Below are 14988 nucleotides of genomic sequence, written 5' to 3' on the forward strand. Positions count from 1 at the left end.
TTCATTATAACAGGGACTGTACAAAAACATAGTAAGAGATACTCCCTGTCTCAAAGAGCTTTCAATTTAAGAAGACAAGACAAACAGTGGGAGGAAGAGAAACGGCAGCCCATATGGGTGAAGTTAGTTATGCAAGATCACAGAGTGAGTGTGAGGATTAGAAACCAGGGCTTCTAACTCATAGGTCAGGACCCAGTCCCCCAGACAGTGTTGCTCCCTGCAATACTGAACTTCCTATTTGAGATTCACTTCTTTGATGCCCCCATGAAGTGACCAATTCAAATATTATATAAAAAAGAAACTAATTATTTCTTCCCCCAAGTTTCCCAACCCATCTCATCTTTTTTTATGCTGCTTATTCGCTTGCAAGCTCTTCTGGACTGGGAATTTCTTTATTTTGTGTCTTGCAGTGATACAAATCCATTGCCAGTGCTTAATGAATAATAATAGTAACGATTACTAATCATTATTAACAATAAGTGGGAGAAAATAGAAAGAAAAAATTCAGTTTCAGTGTATGAAAGTGCTCCTCTGGAGTAATCTTAATGCTTGACAAATGCTCAGGTGGAAGCAAAAATCCATATGTTTCACAATCAGTTGGGTTGGAATGATTCTGCATTACACAGCAAAGCTGTTACTTTTCACTGAGTGTTTCAGGATGACCCAAGTGTCTATGCACCCTTGACTAATGAAGATTTGCCCTGCAAGTGCCTGGGGAGAGAGCCAGAATATCTTTTCTGTTATAGAAATAAAGCAGCCCCCTTTTAAGCCAGTCAGAAAAGTAATTGTTCATTTCTCAGGTTGACCAGTACATGACATCTTTTTGTTAAGTAGCTTTTTACATTTTTACTCCTTAGCTCTCATAGTTGTAGTTTGTCTAATTGCCAGCACTGTAACATAGGCCAGGAAACCCCAATTCCTAATGAAAAAGGGGCTAGTACCATGCACTGCATTTATAACAGAGGTATGGCAATAAATGGGCTATTGGTTAAAGCCATAAAAAACACACTTCCTAAACTCAGCTTCTTAAGTTCAATACAGCTCCTTGGGATCTAGAACACACAGAAGTGTTAATTATAAGAGGAGACTTCTGGGCATCACTGGTGTTTGGAAGGGTGAGTCTTGGTGGGCAGAGCTGGCAAGTGTAGAAATGAGATGGAAAATCTAGGGGACATTTTTCCTTCACAATAATTATTAGCTATTATGTAAACACACTTTAGGTAAACAAGCCCGGCAAGAAGGCACAGAGTTGAATAGAATGGGACAGGCAGTTCAGATAAAATAAAAACTGACCTGACTCTTCACAGGACATTATAACCAAACCAAAATCTGCTTTGTGTAAAAAAAGAATTTTACTCCTACATTATGAGTCATTCTACAGACTAGAAGGTTGGCGCATGTCAGAGCTGCCAGGATAATGCAGTACAGTGTAAATACACTTACAACAGCATTGCTGTGCCACTACTGCTGCGCAGTTGTAAGGCATGCAGTGTAGCTGCTCTTTGTTGTGGGGAGAGAGCACTTCCAACAACAAAATAAAACCACCCTCAATGAGGGGTGTAGCTTCATCGATGGGAGAGCGGCTCCCGCCAACAAAGTGTTGTCCACACCGGTGCTTTTTGTGGTTAACATTTTGTCATTCAGGGAGATGTTTTTTCATAACCCTGAGCGACAAACATTTTAAGGATGAAAGTGTAGTGTAGACAAAGCCCTAGATATGCAAATAGAAATATAAGGTAGCTAATCTACTAGGTCCTTGCATTTCTAACATGTATAATTATGTGCTTAGAGCCTGGTTCTCTACTGCCTTGCAGCTTGTGAAGTCACTTACATCTGTGCAAAGTAGGTGTAACATGCTATAAAATCAGAACTTCAGCATTTTACACCTACCTTGCACTAACTGAGTGAAGGTATAAGAGACTTCACAAACTGAAAGGCGGTTGAGAATCAAAGGAAGCTGACTTCTTTGTCCCAATTACTCTGGGGGTTGATCTGAGTTGGAGGTGGGGGAGACATCTTCTCCCCAGGCTGACAGCATTATCTTACATTTGTCCCCCTCAAAGCATGAACACCCTTGCATATACTCAAACGAGTGGATGGGGGGGAAGTGGTAGATGTGGTATATCTTGACTTTAGTAAGACTTTTGATACTGTCTCGCATGACCTTCTCATAAACAAACTAACGAAATCCAACCTAGATGGAGCTACTATAAGGTGGGTGCAAAACTGTTGGAAATCTGTTCCCAAAGAGTAGTTATCAGTGGTTCATAGTCAAACTGGAAGGGCATATTAAGTGGGGTCCCACAGGGATCAGTTCTAGGTCTGGTTCTTTTCAATATCTTCATCAATGATTTAGATAAGGGCATAGAGAGTATACCTATGAAGTTTGCAGATGATACCAAGCTGGGAGGGCTTGCAAGTGCTTTGGAGGATAAGATTAAAATTCAAAATGATCTGGACAAACTGGAGAAATGGTCTGAAATAAATAGAATGAATTTCAACAAATGCAAAGTACTCCACTTAGGAAGGAACAATCAGTTGCACACATACAAAATGGGAAATGACTGCCTAGGAAGGAGTACTGCAGAAAGGGATCTGTGGGTCATAGTGGATCATAAGATAAATATGAGTCAGTGTAACACTGTCGCAAAAAAAGCAAACATCATACTGGGATGTATTAGTAGGCGTGTTCTAAGCAAGATACAAGAAGTAATTCTTCCACTCTACTCCATGCTTATTAGGCCTCAGCTGGACTATTGTGTCCAGTTCTGGGTGCCACATTTCAGGAAAGCTGTGGACAAATCTGAGAAAATCCAGAGAAGAGCAACAAAAATTATTAAAGGTCTAGAAAACATGACCTATGAGGGAAGATTGAAAAAAATGGGTTTGTTTAGTCTGGAGAAGACTGAGAGGGGGCATGATAACAGGTTTTAAGTACAAAGGAGGAAGGAGAAAAATTGTTCTCATTAACCTCTGAGGATAGGTCAAGAAGCAATGGACTTAAATTACAGCAAGGGAAGTTTAGTTTGGACATTAGGAAAAACTTCCTAACTATCAGAGTGGTTAAGCACTGGAATAAATCGCCAGAGTTCAGCGGGCAGGCGTCACGGCCAGAGCAACCCCAGCTCAGCTCTGGGTGGGTGGCGTGATCCCAGCATCAGATGGATGGGCAGTACAGAGGCATGGCATCAGCCCCAGTGCCCCCAGCCATAGGCCTTGTGCGCACCAGCCCCAGCCTGCCTGCTCCCCCAGCTTCTTGGCCACACTGGGAAGGGAACTGGAAGTAGGCAGGAAGAGGCCTGGGGGTCGAGTGTGGGTGGGGCCACACCAGGCTGTTTTGGGAGGCACAGCCTTCCCCGCCTATGCTACCCAGTGCCCATGGGCCTAGAAGTCAGAGGCCTCTGTTGATTTCCTGAGATCCATGTGAAGAAGGCATTAGTGTCAGAATCCAGGTTAGGAAGTAGAAGGCCACTGTTCCCTGCGGCATGCTCAGTCTGCTAGCACATGTTGTCTGTTACGCTGTGATCTTTGTGACCCGAGGCGCCAGTTTAGCTGCACGCTGCTAATCAGTCAGCCACCAGGAGGGAGCTCCCAGAGCCAACTTTAACATTTTCAGATAGGTCTGCAAAACAATGTGTTGCCATTCTTCCCCTGGCACCAAATATAACTGCTTTCCTGCCCATTGTGATCAGAGCTCCATGCAGCAGACTGGGCTAAGGATTTTGAGGAGAAGCAGTGAGACTTTTTTAGGAACACACTCCAGCTAAACATTAAGTAAGTGTAAGTGTGTGTGTGTGTGTGTGTGTGTGCGTGGGGGGGGAGGGGAGAGGGGAAATTTAGGGTCCCTGCTGCCTCCTGATAAAGAAATGGAGTCCAGTTCCTTGTTTCTTTTGACGCTCCCCAGTGCTTGATATTTGTTTGTTTTTACAAAAGGAGGGGGTGTCTGTGTGTTTTTATGTTTGGGGAGGGGCTTAGAAACTATTTTTTAAAGGAAAAGCTAAGATTCTTCTTTAGATTTCTAGTGCCCTGAAATCAGGGATTGAGGAGGAGAAGTTGTGGGGTTCACAGGGCCCCTTTGTGATGGTGCCAGCAGTGGCCTTGAAGGTGTTGGAGGCACTACATGCTAACCTTCTTCACTGCACTAACCTGTGTTAGCCACTGGTTGGTCTTTATAAAGTGTTTTATTTTGTAGTTTTTAGAGCTGTTGAAAAAGCAAAGGGAAGATTTATAACAACAGTTGCTAACTCTAGGCCAACTGGTTTGGCACAGAAAAGAACTATGTTTTTCAGAACAGCTTTTCAACATTCCACTGTTAGCTAAAATGTATGAAAATTACAGTTTTGAAATGACCAGATGTTTTTGCCGAGAAAGAAATAGATGACCTGAAAGGAGAAGATGAGGCCTGAACTCAGGCTTCCATGCTACAACTGTCAGCTTCTCAGCTAATGGATGACCTACTACCATCTAAAATGACTAAATTTGTGTGATTAATGCTGCTAAATTGCAGCCACAGTATATTTATAATTTTCTCCTTCAGAATGATATCACTTGCACCGCATCACTATAAAAGGTGAAGGAGAGAAAAGGAGATTAATGTGTCTTCCTTGTACAAGACAGTATGGAATAGCTCTCCTCAAAACAGAGGTTTTCACATGAAGTAGACGAATGGTTTCATCTGTTTTGTTTCCAGCTTTTTTAATCAAGAAGCAGCAGCTAGTTTTAGCTTTCTGTTTTTATTTCCAGACAGAACCGAGACTAGAATCTTTTCTGATTTCAGCTTCACATTGTTCACCACCAGAGGTGACAGTAAGCCAGTACAGCCCGCTACGGAGTACCGGTAAAAAAAGGTGCAGTAGTGTACCGGCAAATAAGTGGAGCATTCAGTACTGGCTTACTTTCACCTCTTTTGGCTGCATAACAAAAAGTTCAAGCTTAAAACCAATAAAAGCTTGGAAAGGGAAGACTCACTGTCTCATTTGTTTGTTGGTTCTCTTCCTCTCCTCCTCCAGCCGGGCTGCCCGATGCGGCTAGGCTCCGCGTTCCCCCGATCCTCCCACTCAGCAGGGGCTACAGCGGCTCCCCTCTAGCTTGTAGCAGCGGGACTGGCCGAGGGAGGTGTCTCCCCAGGTAGCCTGCTGCCTGCATAAGAACAGTTTAAATTTAGCTGTTCACCCCGAGGTCCGAACCACTGATTCGGGGCTATTTTTGGCATCCTTGTTAATTTCACTCATGGTTGTTGCTGGGAGCGTGTGTGTGTGACCAAGGCAGGGCCAGAATACAATAGGCATTTGACTGCACAGCTTAAAAAGCTAAGCTAATAAAGTGAAAGGAAAGGAAAAACTCACACATCATCATTTCTCTCCTCCCTCCCCTCCCAGACAGACTGCCGATGCGGCTAGGTCCCCAGGTAGCCTGCTGCCTGCATAGAAACAGTTTAAATTTAGCTGTTCACTCCATGGTCTGAACCTGGATTAGGGGCTATTTCTGGCATCCTTGTTAATTTCACTCTCGGTTGTTGGGGGGGTGTGACCAAAGCCAAGGCAGTTCTTTTCTGCCTCCTGGATGAGGCGATCTTCAATAATATAGACTGCCTAAAGAACTGCCCCTGCTTTGGTCACACACTCATACTCCAATAAAAAGGACTTTGTTTTATTGCCAAGTCCAGCTGGCTATCTCCATGCCTTGTCACCAAGGGTTCTTTGCATTGTCTCCCCAATCTGAACAATTACTGTACATCTGACAACTAATACCACATTTGTGATTTGCCATTACTCATATAGGGTCCAGTCCTGCAAAGTGCAGTGCCCTTAATCCCATTCACTGCAATAGGATCTTGGAGATTCAGCACCTTGCAGGATCAGGCCCATAAAGCTGCTGCTGCTGCTTCTGGAAAAGTATCATTCGCCTACCCTGATCCTCTTTTAAGAAAGCATGCTGTGACAGATATGGCAATTTCCTTCTATTTCCTTGAAAGACCTTATTGCACTAAGTTTATGTATTGTCATGGGCTGGGACTGTGTGTAACCCCTCTAGGGGGAAATGTGACAGATACTGCAACCCCATTGTCCCTTAATTTAAAAGAATGATTTATGTATGACTCTATTCTACTCCCCTGGGGAGGACTAACACAACTCCTCCAGGAACTAAAACCAGTGGGTAGTGATTAAGGCAAATCAGTCAGGTGGTAACCGACCCAGAGGGGTCACACAACCCAGGGAGGCTCACATACATTAGTTCAAACAAAATTCTCCAGAGACCAACAGTCAAAGAAAGGACTTTCAGATAAAGTAGCCTGAGTTTAAACTGACTCACTTCTTTTTGATTCAGCAAACAAACAGGGCCTGATGTTTAAAGGGGGACCCCAATATTTGCAGAAGGCTTGGAAGACCTTGACCTACTAGGGCCCCATAAGACTGATGGGTGACCTCTGTAAGCTTTTAGCTTGCATATAGGTTCTTATTATAGGTTTGTAATATGTTTTCATAATGATTCACCCTAAGAATAAATGTGCTGTTTCGGAAAGAGCTGTGTGGCAACTTGTGACTGCAGACAATTATGCTGTTCATAGCTTTTGAAGAAAAAGCAAAGCATAGATACTGACCTGTTCATGCAGTCTGGCTTGCTGGCACTATCACAGTGTAGGATGGGAACTGTGTAGCCTGGAAAAAACCCAGTTAGGACGTAGTGAAGTGCAGGTCTCCGTCCAAAAGAGGTGATGATTGGGAACTGGAAACCTTTAAGTGGGTGCCCTTGAGGGACAGTGGAGGGAGAATACAGGTGCAGTTGCCCTAAAACCATGACAATATGGTGGAAGCAGTGGGATCGCTGAAGGTGTAAATTGTTGTAAGTGCCAACAGCAGTAAAAGCAAGTATCATAGAAGGGAAAAACACAGAAAAAAAGTCTTACGGTCTTTTCAGGAAAGGAATAGTGAAAACAGAGATGGGGAAAATTAGTTATGAACAGCCAAAGAAAGGTCATGTCAGGGCTCATAACACGGTGATCTGACCTAGTGATCAGGGTCACTGTTGGGCATCATGCCAAAGATCAAAGCAAGAGTCAGAGAAAAGCCACCCAAGGGTCAGGGTCAGAGCCACACCAAGGATTAAGCCAGAGTCAGAGTCAGAAGTCACTCCAACAGTCAAAGATGGAATCAGCAGTGGCAGTAAGGGCAGAGAAGTAGAAACGAGGAAAAAGGTGTGGTAGCAGGAACTGGGATTAGGCATGGTAGTAAGAGCCAGGAACAAGTAAAGAGACAGGGACTTGGTCTCAGGGATCTAGGCAACAACAAGCCTAACAACTAATTACTGAGACAAGCGGTGGGAAAGGAATAGGAAGTGTCTAATCAGCAGTCTGCTGCTTATCATCTGAACTGCTGAGTCAGCTGGAGTAGCATCTGGTGGTGGGCATTAGCTGCAGTTCCCTCATCTGACCCTGTGGTACAGAGGATAAGGCTCTTGCTTGATAGCACCATGGACCTGGGTTCAAGAGGTATGGTACTTGACAGGTCAGCTGCTTGAATTATGCAGAGAAAGGCTGCTCAACACTGAGGTGTAGGCAAGGGTGCATTGACTTGCTGTATTGTAATGGCCAAAAGAAGAATTATGGTCCAGGTTTGCAGGGAACACCAAGCAGTTGGGGAAAATCTTGGAGCTGAAGGCTTGAGAGAAGCTGACAAAGGCAGCACCCATGTTTCATCAGGATCAAATGCACCAATAACTATGGGCAGATTGACAGAGCACGAAAAGCTGCATCTGGAGAGGGTCAGAGACAGAGTGTGTCTGAAACCCAGCAGCTTGCAGAGTGGGAGAAGCAGTATCAGAGGGAAGAGAAAGGAAAATCTGAGGACAGGCCACTGGCGTTCTCTGGAGTCAATCTCTGAGAAGGTAGGGCAGAGATAGGAATTTGGCTATCGGCTTAAAGAATCTCCCTTGCCTGACCCCTCTGCTGTCCATGCTTTACAGCTTCTTCACAGGGAGGCCTTATTTCTCCCATTAGTCCAAGGAATTTCTGTATATAATATTTCGAGGGCAGATAGGGAACCTGCACCTATTGTTGGGGTAGACAACCCCTTGAGGGACAAAGGGACACTGCACATACTGCCTAGAAAGGGGAGTGGGAGGACCTGGTCTCAAATTCACATGCACAGGTTTTGGGGTAAAGGGTGCATAAGAGCTGTCTGTCCAAGGGGGAGCCCTAATCTGTGTGGAAGGGTTGGAAGGACTTGACCTGCTAGGGTTTGTAAAACTCATAGGTGATCTCTGGTAAGCTTTTTAGCATGTGTGTAAGTTATTTCATTGTTTTTAATGTTTTCCCTGTAAGGCTTTCCTCTGAAGAATAAATGTGCTTGCTTAGAAAAAGCTGCATGGCAACTTGTGACTGCAGGCAATTACTTTGTTCATAACCTTTGAAGAGAAAGCAACGCACCGATACCGAACTGTTTAGGCAGTCTGGCTTCCTGGGAATATCACATGTGTGCTGGGACCTGTGCAGCCTGAAAGAACTCCAGTCAGGAGGGAGTAAGGCTCTGGTTGTCACCCAAGAGAGCTGATGGCTGGGAGCTGGAAACCTTTAAGTGTGTGCCCTTGACAGACAACAGAGGGGGAAAGTTGCCCTGAAACAGTTGACCTGAAACTGTGACACGGACTAAAAGCTATTTAACGTCTGTTTAAAATTATGCATTCTCCACTTCATGAGTTTGCTAAGCTCATTATAGAAGTGGAATGAAATTCCATAGCACATTTAATATTTTATTATTATTATTTTCTGTGCTTTTCTGAGGTAATAGAAAGTGATTTAGCCATCCATGATCCAAGAGTAAAAAGGTGTAGGAATCCTAGAAACCTGGACACCATAGCAATACAGTGACTACCAGTTTGGCTACTCAGTTGCTCAAGTCCTTCCAAGGAAGGATTAAAAGGATTGCGTTTTCCACATTTTGAGATGAACAGACTGAGACAAGATCATTTTACTGCATTTCTGAGGGAGTTAGAATATTTGTGGAAAGCAGTAAAACTGGGCTGCTCCAGAGTCTGACTTTCAGCTTTACAAAATTATCTACCACAGGAGATTCACTAAATGAAATCACCCAGCTTCTCTCTGTTTAATCCTCTAGTTGTCCTTGATGACCTCCCAACTGTCTCAGTTTTTTTACATTATTCTACTGGATACCACCCTGCTGCTCTCTTGTAAGCTATGTAAGAATGCAATCTTGGAATTGTGAAAAACGGATCATATTAAAATGTGAGGGACACGTGAACTGACTCTGATCAAATAAGAAGCAGCTTTAAACCACAGTGGAAAATTTGAACCGAACCTCATTCTTTTGGGAGGCTTGGAAATGCTTAGTTTTATTTGCCTTCAGTTTACCTGCCCCAGTGTGATTCCTGGTTTGGGCCAGGTGAAGAAGGAACAAGAATCTTTTGTCACCAGAGTTCCAATCAGATTTTCAGAAATGTGGTCAAGTTCAGAAAAGCAACATGCAAAAGCTTGTACTGATTAAACCGAACCATGAACTTTCACCAACTAACTCATCACTAATCTAATGCATATTAGCATGCACATCTTTCCTTATTAATGCCTATCACCTCCTAACTGAGGACTCTTAAGCACTTGACAAGCATTGAGGAACCCAACATTCCTGTCAAAGAGGTGGTATTATGCTTATACTACAGATGGAGGAATGGAGGCCAAGAGAGTGTGCTCTAATTTTGGGTGACCAACTGGAGACACCTTCCACCTAATTTTCAGAAGTGCTGAGCTCCTACAAGTCCAGCTGAAGTCAGTGGGAACTGCATGTGCTGAAACCTTGGAAAACCCATCCCTAGGCACTAAAAGGTGGGCCCTCAAAAGTGAGGCAACCAAAAATGTTGGCTTTGGTGGCTTCTCCAAGGTCATTTCTACCTTCTTGAAATTTCCCTTGTAAATGTATTCTATTTAAGTAACATATGCCTTTATATTCACCCTTTGACCTGCAATTTTAATTATTAAAGTTTTCAAAATATTTAGGGTGAGATTTTCAAAAGTGTTTAGTGTTCGTCTCCATTCCTGCCCCTTTGAAGGCAGAGGGAGCAATGTTAGCTAATGCTGAGTGCTTTTGAAAATCTGCCCTTAGGGTTTTGTCTTTTATATATGAGGTCCAAGCTCTGAAGTTGCCAGTCTGAAGAAGGTTCTTGGCTATGCAGGCTGCTCCTTATTTTGATTATTATCTGAAGTAGGGCTTCCTAGGAGCAGAGTAACAATCTGGCCCCTGAAACTCACTAGATTCTCTTATTTATTTTTACCTGTGGGTTCTTCTCTGATTGGCTGAAGCATTTTAAAGGGTCTGTATGCCTGAAAGACATCGCCTTTGCTGACAACTCAGTTCCAGAGTGCCTGTCACCCTTTCATTCTCCCCGCCAAACACTAATCAGTGGTAGAGGCAAAGTAGTCTGCCCTCACTGAAAACAAGAAGATTCCAGATGGTATCCAGAGCCCTCATCCCTCTCTGGCAAAGATGCCAGACACCTATACCAGGCAATTAGTTTGTATAGCTGGCCCACAGGTCATCTCACAGCTGTCTTGCTCTCCTTCTTGAGTCCATGCATGGGAGTCACTCCAATCCTAGAAATGCAGGAATACTGGTGAGTTAACACAGTTGAAGCTGAGTTTCTGTTTTATGCAACCACAATAATATCATAGATTATTAATCTTCTACCATTTATAGTTCTAAAATAGTCAGACAAATAGGTTAAAAATAGTTCACTGCCAGGTTGACACTATATTTACCCAGCTGTATCCAAGACCACTTTTGTGCTTTAGTCACACTCCTTTGAATTATATCAGTATGAAAAGATGGAAATTTCATTTAAATACAGTGATGGGAATGATGCCACTGAAAGGCAATACATACACAACAATGATCAGATGTAATAATTTGAAAATACAGAGCACCTCTAAATAAACTAAGTCTGTTAGCATTCACTGCATACACCAGTTTCAGAGTTCATAATTAAAGATCATAAATCTTTTGCAGTGTAGTCAAAGTAACAAAGCACATATAAACCAAAAACCTGAAAACAAAATGAGTCTGACACTCCTAAGTGTCAGGTGCAATTCATTATTGTGCAGAACTTTGGAAATTAAGACTGTGAACACTGGCTACCCGTAAATATGAAAACAATCTTTTTCTACTGGCTGAGATTAATTTTAAGGCTGAATTTCATATAGATTAATCCCAAAATATCTGAAAAATATTTAGATGATGTCACACTTTTTACATTTAGAATTTTTCTTTCAGGATGTAATAAATGAAAGAGAAAGTGAATCAAGTCATTATGTTGATTCATTTGCATTAATGGTTTTCAAAACTGTAGCTGACACTAAAACATTTTGCAAATTACAATTAAATACACGTATAGAACAGGTAATCTATTGTTCTGCAGATGTGGAAGTTGAAATTTAGTAACACTGTTGTAGCATACAAATTAATACAAATTGAGAACTTTACTAGGGCAGTCAGATTGTCACATTATATATATATACATACTTATAAGAAAGACTATATATAGAAATCTAATGTAACCCTTCTGACAGGCCGAATTGATAGCAGCAAGGGCTGGGTTCAATACATAGGGGTCCCTTCCCTACAACGTAATGCAAAACCAGCTCGAGCCCCCACCCAGTGACCTGGGAAAATCTTACACACACCCCCTGGGCGCCTCGAAGAAGCAATACTTCCTCTCTCGCAAGCACAGAGTCTTGGTGTATCAGAAAATGTTTAATAACATGAGATAAACAACATAGTATTAAATTGGGAAAACACCTCAACTAGAGTTCATAGACCAAACCATGAGCAAAGACCCACCCCAGGAAATTGGGCTGTGTCCTCTTCCCTGGGCTCTTGAGTCCAGCAACCCCCAAATCACCCCAAGACTCCAAAGTCCAATACCCCAAATGTCCCTAGAGTCCAGCAACCCAAAGATCACCCACAGTCCCAAAAGTCCCGCAACCCAAAAGTCTCTGTCCCGGGTCAGTGCAGCCCCAGAGTTCAAGAGTCTATCTGCAGGGGTTTTCCCCCCGCCAGCCTGGGTAGAAAGGGACACCTTACATGGTCCAGGGCCGACTGCCCTGCCTCTCCGTGGGATTCTGCTTCCGCCTTCCCCATGAACTGCTCAGCTCCGCTCCGCTCTGCCAGCTGCTCTGCTCCACCAGCCATCCTGTGATCCACTCCAGCCGTCCCTGCAAACTGCTCAGCTCCGCTCGCTCTGTGGGCCGCTCCAACCGTCCCATAAACTGCTCCGCTCTGCCAGCTGCTCTGCTCCAGAGCCGTCCTGTGATCCGCTCCAGCCGTCCCCACAAACTGCTCGGCTCCGCTCGCTCCGTGGGTACTCCAACTGTCCCACAAACTGCTCTACTCTGCAATATAGCTTCAGGCTCCCCCACTAGTTAGCACAGCTCTTTAGTGATTTCAGCTCTTAGTGAGTTCAGCTCAGGAACCTGTAACTTAGACTCTTAAGGGAATCAAAAATCAGCTCTGGTATTCAACAATGGAGAGAGAAGAAGGTGCAATTGATGCTTCTGGCTCACACAAGGAGCCCACTCTCTTGTCTAGCGAGTGCCACTCAAGTGATGGTGAGACTCCCTGTCACAAAGCAGTTTCACAGTTCCTCATCCACACAATCAGGGTGACAAAACTCCACTCCTCCTGCCCCAACAACAAAGAAACTGGGGATCCCACAGCTGCCAAAGCAACCATCCCAGGCTGCCATGGTCTATGCCAGGTGGGGTGGGTGTGCCTATGCAAACACGATCAGCCCCTGAAATTCTTTTCCACACTCGCCATAATTCACCACCAGATGTCAGGGTAGAGCTCATCTTGACTCTGCTTTCACTAATAAAATGTGTCATCATCTAAACATGTGTCATATAGTCTTTAGAATAACCCAATGTGAAATTCAGCTCTAAGCTTGATCTCAGCCAGTAGAAAAGATTTTTATACTTACAGGTAGCCAGTTTTCATTTCCAAAGTTTTGCCAAGTCATCCATTACACCTGACAGTTAGGATTGTCTTGCTGTATCACAAAACTGAACTTGCTGTTCTGAATCCCTTCACTCCCCTTCCCTGAGACGGGGACAGAGAGTGCTAAAAGCAGGGCGCTTGCCCTATCCCATGAGTATAAGGCTCATCAGCAAAATTCCAGCCAGATCTTTTATTTCTGGGCCCCATCTCTTTTAACCACACTGGCAACTGGCTGCAAGTGGCTATGAACTAACATCCCCACCAAGTACTACCACTAATTACTAAAATATACTCCTTCTTAACCTGATTATACCTCCAGGATGGTGAGAGGAAAGAACCCCTCAGGCCTCTTGCAATATGGCCTTAACGGAAAGAAAAAATTCCTTCCTGACATCCAAAACAGGTGATGGCTCAGACCCGCGGTGGCTGCAAAACACAGCTCCAAAACAACACGTACAGGAGGCTCCTGGTATTGCATACATAGCAAAACCCGAGAACATTTTTCTCAAGTGTCAGACCCATGACTAGAATCCCCATTGCTTAGTTTACCAGCCAGTGCATAACACGCACACCGCCTATCCAACTTACTGACGCTCTGAATCATAGTTGTTCCACCTGAAAAAAAGGTGGCTAATAATAAATAATGTGCTAAGAAACGTTAAACAAACACCAAAATTTCAACTCAGGGTACTTTTAAAATGACCTGTACTTCAAAACTGTTTGACAGTTCTTCAAGCTTACATTCCCAGTAAATCTGGCAATTTTGAGGCCAAACTAATTCTTCGAGTTAGTGTTATGGGGAAGCAAAACCAGGATTTTATAGTGGAGGTTGGCTTCAGCCTTAATATAGATAGATATTATTATGGAGAAAGAAATTGAGAGAGAGAGAGCGAGAGAGTGGAATGTGTGTATGCATACATGCACGTACACACACACATTCACTGTTTTAGGCAATTCATAACATATAATAATTTCCCTTGTGAACTGCTACAAAGTTATTGTAGCCTTAAAGCTGGATAGACCTACAGTAATGGTATTTCCTGACATTTTAAAATGTGAAAAGGTCAACAAAAACAGTATGTATGGAAACAATCTCTTGTCATTATATTATGTAGCATGAATTAAACAACCATTTTCTCTTTTTTTCTTCTGTCATTCAGGGGAAAACATCTAAATGGAGAGCACTGAAACAGCCAGCAAGACATAAATTTAAGAAATGCTACACTAATCCATTCTATTCTGCTTTGTTTAAATCTACTGCGTTTGCACCTACTCCTTGCTAAGGGGGTTGTGAAATTAACCAGCATAACCCTGTGACACAAACATGAAGCTATCCAGGGAATATCTTTCTCCACTTTTGATTATAATGGCCTCCAGCAAAAGCTGTATTTTCCTCATGCTGCTTTGAACTATACTGACACAGTTGTCTGCAGTGTAATGATATTTGCTGCTTTTTATATGCTGTGCTTGAACACGCAGATTTCACTGAAGAGTCCAAGGTCTAGGCCAACAAGCCCAGATTCACAAAGGTATTTGGATACCTAACTCCTATTGATTTCAGTGGGAGTTAGGCACTTAAGTACCTTTGTGAGTCATAGAATCATATACTTTAAGGTCAGAAGGGACCATTATGATCTAGTCTGACCTCCTGCACAACACAGGCCAGAGAATCTCACCCACCCACTCCTGTATCAAACCTGTGTCTGAGCCATTGAAGTCCTCAAATCATGGTTTGAAGACTTCAAGGTGCAGAGGATCTTCCAGCAAGTGACCCATGCTCCATGCTGCAGAGGAAGGCGAAAACCCTCCAGGGCTTCTGCCAATCTGCCCTGGAGGAAAATTCCTTCCCTACCCCAAATATAGTGATCAGCTAAACCCTAAGCATGTGGGCAAGACTCACCAGCCAGACACCCAGGAAAGAATTCTCTGTAGTAACTCAGATCCCACCCCATCTAACATCTCATCACAAGCCATTGGACATATTTACCGC

Source organism: Mauremys reevesii, linkage group 2 (assembly GCF_016161935.1).
Source record: "Mauremys reevesii isolate NIE-2019 linkage group 2, ASM1616193v1, whole genome shotgun sequence".
NCBI classification, from domain to species: Eukaryota; Metazoa; Chordata; order Testudines; family Geoemydidae; genus Mauremys; species Mauremys reevesii.